Below are 6,731 nucleotides of genomic sequence, written 5' to 3' on the forward strand. Positions count from 1 at the left end.
AAGGGAGAGACCACGCTGCTCTTTTCCCCACCCTTCTCGGGCATTCGGTGCTGGCTCTCTGAGAAGACAGCTGCCCAGGATTAGGGCGCTGGCAGTCACGGATCGCCAAGTAGCACACGTAGTTAGGGGACTAGCAAGCAACCAGCCTGCTCGTGGAGGTAAGAGCCCCGTGGTTGTGTGCCTCACGGCTCGTTTTACGAGCAAAGTTATTGCCGAACCTTGGTACCTAAACGAAGAACCCTTAGTAAGGATGGAGAAGAGAGTACTCCCAAGGAGAGGGTAAGTACCAGAGCAAGAAGCAGGAATGTTCGGCTCCAGGACTGATAGTAAGATTACGGGAGCCTCCAGTTTCAGTGAAGAAGAAGTAGGTGTACCAACACATCGATGAAGGAACGTGTTCATGGACTGTGGAGCTGTTGCCTCCCTTGCACAGGTCACCTGAGGGGGGACTATCCTAGAACGAAGCAGCTGCCAAGATGAGATGTCAACACCGTGTAGACTTGGCGGCGTTACCTCAAATGCTGGTGGTAGTGCCTACTGCCCCGTTGTTAGCACGTGTTGATGTACGCGTGCGCTTCCCATGGTGATTTTCTGAATCGGGCAGCCACTACTTCAAACACCCTGTACCACAGGGTTCCCAAAGAAATCCCGGCATGCTGGGCTAGGAGATGGGATATAAGCGAAATCGGTAGGAGCCCCGGAGGCTGGTGTAGGAAGCAGCTGATGATCTGTGCTGATGTTACTTGTCCCACCCCGTGTTTGTTTTCTGAGGCTCGTAGGTGATGCCTCAGTGCCCTGAAGCGGGGATTCGTGAACGTCGGGAGCTTGGAGTGCTCTCGACATGTTTATTTGGTAAAGTTCCCCAGGCAAAATGGGCATCTGAACGCCTCCTCCCTGGCCTGAGCTAGAGGCTTAGCGTGAGCTGAGGGCTCGGCTACTCTGCTGGTCACTGAAATTAAATCCTAAGTGCCTGGGACACGTCAAACCTCACAAAATGTAGGCACTGTAAGAGTCATGCAGCAGTTTTACGACGACGAGCTTGGGTGTAGCTCCTGTTCCTGCCTCAGGTTCTAGAGGCGTTGCTAAGGGCTGTAGCTTTTACCTCTATTTTTCCTTGCGTAGGAATTCCTGTTAGAGGGGCTGCCTGACAGCCCGTCTGGAGCGGAGCCGGTTTTCCTTGGGATGCGGTTAGTGGGCTGCCGTTTCACTTGGCTGGAAGCGCCTCAACGCTGAATCCCCATTTGTTTCAGAGGTCTGGTCTCCAGAGTCTCTGGCGTACTCAAAAATCGATGCTCACACTGCGGTCCTACATTCTTCTCCCTTTTCTTTAGGATGATGCTATTTCAAAATGTGCCTCCTCTCCCCACCCCAGATACTTATTCCCACTTTTGATCACAGCTAAAAGCTGGGTTGTTCGGGTTTTGGGTTTTTTTTAGAAAGATGGGTTTTAACTCGTATCATTCTACTGGTCTGGTTTTGCAAGGTTATCTGATGAGGTTGCGTCAGCATAACAAAGGAGTTATACAGAGTAAGCTTTGGGTGGGAAAGGATAGGATTCTTAAACCAGTTTTACCACTGGAGAAGATGTATACGCAATTATTTCTTAAGAAACTGTGAATGCAGCCTGTCTACCAGCAGACCAGTTTGTGGCCAAGGGTCCAGAGCAAGTGAGCAACTTAGAAACTTCACTGTGCGCACTTCCACGTCTTCACGTAACATTGATGAAAACAGTGATTCCTCCCTCAGTTACTCACTGCCATAAAATCCCAATTAGTGTTTCCTACCAGAACGTTAATTCTAGTTGCGGATTAAGAATTTGGCACGCAAAGCTCGATGTTGCTTCCCGCACCTGGTTTTTTCTAGTCATCCCCACAGCACACGTTAACTGGCCTGCCCCTCGTCATCGGCCGTTCCGTGCCGATGGCTCGTGCTGTGCCATCATGCCCTTTCTCAGGTCCTCGGGTTTTGGCTGGCAGCGGAGAAGGATCAATAGCCTAAAGCAGGTTTCTTCAAACTCAGACTGTATTACAGTGTAAAGCTGTGGCAACTTGGATAATTACAAAGCGCCCTTAATAATAATAATTTAAAAAAAGCAAAACAGCTTTTTCTTTGGGAGGAACTGGACACCAATACTTTCTAATCTAGGAACATGAGTTCTTGGACTGGCTTCAAAAAACCAGCCTCAAAAAAGAGGAGCTGGACATTCTTAATTTGAGATACGGGTTAGCCCCAGGCAACCAAATTCTGCTACAAGCCTGAATTAAGCTCTTACCCACCGGGAGGAACGGAAAGTCACCAACTCAAATTAAGAGAAGTCCCAAAATCAGCAGCTCTTTTCTCCATCGCTCAGTTCGTTCACAGCCAATGCCATTGGGTCACAGTTCTCGCGGGGAAAACAGAAATATCTAAGGAGCTCAGCCGAACCGCGTTCAAGTGGAGAGGGCGACAGCCTGGCCCCTCAGGAGGGCTCCTTAGATCCAGTAAATGTTTTTCTCCAGATACCTTATCTAAAACCAAGGAGAAACACTTTTTCAGACATCAGTCTCTAGATTTCTCTTCCCTGTTCCTGCACGCCCACAAGAGAGGAAGTAAAGACGGACACTTCGGCAGCTCTGAAACTAATAATGGTGCTTTCTGGGGTTTTCCTGAAGAAAAGTTAGTAGAGAGTAAAGCACAGAGGCTGGGCTTGGCCAAAACTTGCCTGCCTTGTTCACCGTGGCAAATACAGTTATGGAGAAGGTGGACCTTCGTGGATGGGTTCCGTTTCTCATGTGGGTACTCGAGCTCCAAGAGAGTCTTTACAAAGGGAAAAAACAACCCAAACCAGTATGTATGCACAAAAATCCTGGTTGACATCCCGCTCTATTTTCAAACTCTTAAATCAAGAAACCATTGTCTCACCAAACCAGGCTCAAGTTCTAAAAGGGCTTATTTCTTTTTCTGGTAGGTCAAATCAATACTGCGCCAAGGGAGGCAGGCTTAGGGAGCTTCGCATTCTTTTGGAGTGACATACGGATATTCTTTCAGCTTTCATCAAAAGTAAATATCGTAAAGTAATACATTTCAGTAAATTAGGGAGAAGATTTATTAAATTAATTCGGAAATTGTTTGGAAAGCAGAATAGTGACAGGCAATCTGTTTGTGCAAGGCGAAAAATCCTGAGGCTATCGCCGCCTGGCATTTATCGTGTTAAAACCAGTGACAACGCACGCCACTCCTGGCAATGAATCATTTACGTCGATGTCCGAAACTTTCCTACTCCCTGCATTCTCCTTGGTTTTTCCCGCTTACCTGTTGCGTGTGTCCCTGAGGTCAGACCCGTTCCTGGGGCGCAGCCGGAACAACAGGCAGTACTGCCAGGTGTAGTCGTGCCGTGCTCTGGCGTGTGACGGGGAGCCGTTTAAAAAGATTACTGATTAATCCTTACTATGTCGCCGATGGTAAGGCGAGCATCACCTACCTGCTTTAGGGCTAAAACCCTGGCAGTGTAGAGTTTGCCCAAGGCCACGATGCTGGCGGATGCCAAAACCAACTTCCCGCATCCGTCGGCAGTCCAAAGCCAGTACATCCGTAAAACGTTCGCTGTGTGTTTTCTGGGTACATCCTAAAAAAAGGAGAAGGAAAAACAACCCACCAAAAATCCCTAGCAGAAAACCCCAACCCCAAAGGGACTACATTTTCTTGTCGCTGGCAGTGACAAGAACCCGCCCCGATGTGCAGACGCCGGGTGAATCTTTCTGAGCTGGCAGTCAGACAGATGGAGGAGATTGGGGATGGTGGTGATCGATGGGGATGGTGGTGATCGATGGGGAAGGTGCAGTTACGAGGTTCCAGGATCACAGTGTCTTGTGCAATGCACACTCACGCACGCAGAGCCTGAAGCAGAACAAAAGGTTGCCCATTACCTATTTTTGCAGAAGTGGCTTTTTTTTAAGTTCTTTGATAATGTAAATCAAGTTTTTCAAGCTTTCCATTTCAAGGAGCCTTCTTGGCTCCCACTGAAATGAAAACATTGATAATTTTCAATTAAAAGAAAAAAAACCCACTTCGATTTGAAGATATTCAGCGAGCTCCTGCAGTGAAGGATCATCCTCGTCATCGGTTCCCACGACGTGAAAAACCATTCCTCTGCGGTAAGGCAAGACAAAGGAACCCAGATAATGGCAGCATTCTGTTTGCAGGTAAGGGCTGACACAGGCAGAAGTTTAATGACCAGCCCAGGATAGCTCCACTACCTGTACTGGGACATTACACCAAATTTTCTGGGTCCTGCTCCAGGTCCCTGAGCACAAAAAAAATGCGTATTTCTACCCAGGTCATTGCTGTTATTTGGCCGCTGTTCCAAAACCAGCTCTTTTTTACTGCCTGGAAATGCTTGATGCAATCCAGGGGCTAAGGCAAGAGAGGAGACCAGCCACGTAACTGGTGTCCTCGGTCTGTAATTAAATGTGATCGAGAGGGGCAGCTCCTCTCCTTCATCCTTTCGTTAGTGACTGCTTGCAGAGCTCAACGCTGATTTTTCTTTTATTACCTTTCGGGAAAAGCGGGCTGGATAACACAGTTTAGATATATTCTTGCTACGCTTTCGTGCTTCTTCCAGGAGGCAGAATTTACGTGCACGACGTGAAATAAAGTCTTCGCCGCTTCCATCTAATTCGGGGGAGTGTGTGTCTTTGTGGGAGCTATGAAAAAAAATCAAAGCCTACCCTATTCCTGTTGCTCCTCAAAGAAAATTAAAAGATACAAATGAAAAGTAAACTAAACCAAGTTTGGATTTACAATCCAGAGCTTGTTAGGGTCTAAGTCTCTTTGAGATAATTCACAGTTTCAGTAGATAATTCACAGTTTCCAAGTAGAAGCTCGGTAGCTTCTATGGCTGCAGTCATCTGAGCTATATGCAAATGGATTTGACCAAAACTGCTGATTTTCATAAAATAACGCATACTTTACGTTAGGCTCTGCGACAGGAGTCTGGCGTGATCAGCCGTCCCACCACATGCAAAAAACCTTTGGGGGGGGGGGGGCGTTCATCAATGCTGCGACAAATTTATTGCATTTTATCGTTGTCAGCGGTGACGACGACGACGATGAAGAATCTGAGGACAAGGTCCGTAAATGCATATTTGTATCTGTGGGGAGTATTCATTCTGCTTCGCTGCTGCCAGCCAGTCCGTCTCCTGGCAGGAGTCAGCCTAGGTCAGAGGAGCAAGGAATGAGACGGGGATGGTTCATAACCCGGGACGGCACGTGAGAAGTTTCTCGGCGGCAACGCTTTTTACGGCTGAGCTGCACGAGTTGGGATCCAGGGAACGGAACGGTGGTTACGGAGAGATAAGGTGGGAGCGCGAGGGAGAAAAATATTGCGTTCACATCTCCCGTTTCCTCTTTTGACTGTAGTTTTCCCCTTCTTTCTCCTTTGCAGTCCAATAATAAAGGGTGACTTTGGCGGCGGGTGACGGCGCAGAGGGAGTACAGCCATGTGTAGGCTTTCTCACCCTCTTCTACAACACGTATCTTCTTTGGACTGTCCTTCACCGTTTGAGGTATCATAAGAGACCGACGAGCAGAGGAAAGCTCCCGAATAACACAACCAATTTATGGGCATGGGATATAAAAATCCCCCAGCTTTTATTTAGACAAAGGAGACAAATTTCAGGAATGTACAACGAACCTAGAGGCGCTGCTGGCGAAAGCGTAGGACTCGCTCTGTAAGTGGGCTCGCGAGCATGACCATTCTTCTTGCTCGCATACCCTAAAAACGTCAGCTGATGGGTAAAAGATTTCTCATTGCCGGTCGTTTCTATTCCTAATTCGAGGGTCCGTGCAAGACTCCGTACCTCTCTGCAGGCAGCAGGGTTGCAGCGGCTCCTTTCAGTGACCTTCCTCCGCTCAGCTTAACGACCAGCCAAGGGCCAGAAATGGGTTACCTCCGATGAAGAGAGAGAGCAGCTTTCTTCTGGAGCCCATCCAAAACTGCCTAAGGTAACACCCGTCTTTAACGTCTTGAGTGTAGCATGTTTGCGATCTCGGTAGCTTCTGCAAAGAGGATTGTATTTTATTTTATTTTTTTTATGATGCTAGGTTAACGCCTCAAGGTATGCACGCAAATACCTCGCGTACCGGCAACTGGCAACCTACAGGTGAAAAATTCTCTGAATGATGGATTTAAAAGTCGAGGCGGTATCAGAAATCGTAACAAACAGGTAAAACGCGTGCTGTACCAGCAAGGGGGGGGTTAGAGAGGTGCTGAGAAGGAGTGGCGTAAAGGCTCGGTGCAGTAAGAGGCGTCGCTCTCAAACCGGCTGCGCATTCCCACAGGCAGTTTTACCTATCTCCTCCTACGCAAGTATTCCCGCATCCCACGGGATCGCTCGTTTTCCTGCTTCTGTGACACGTGTATTTGTAAGTGTTGGCCTCGCAGAGGGCTTGCTGTTCCCCACCGAAATACCACCTCTCCGCCAGGGAACCTGGGCACTGCTCAATATTGAAAGGACGTAACGCGCGGAATCCGCACACAGCTTCTCTGGTGCCTTGAATCGCCAAGCAAGCCCGTAGCCGCCGCCCCAGTAAAACACATCTTTCAAACTCTCTGCTGCAAAGACCTCAGAGAAATGGCTCCGAGATGTTCAAAGTCTTTTTTTTCCTTTTTTCTTCCCCCCCCCTCCCCCGCCCCGCAGCACATTTGGAGTAAATGCCCCGAACCTACTGCTGTATGCTATTCAGCCGTGACC

The sequence above is a fragment of the Grus americana genome, chromosome 4 (genome assembly GCF_028858705.1).
Source record: "Grus americana isolate bGruAme1 chromosome 4, bGruAme1.mat, whole genome shotgun sequence".
NCBI lineage: Eukaryota > Metazoa > Chordata > Aves > Gruiformes > Gruidae > Grus > Grus americana.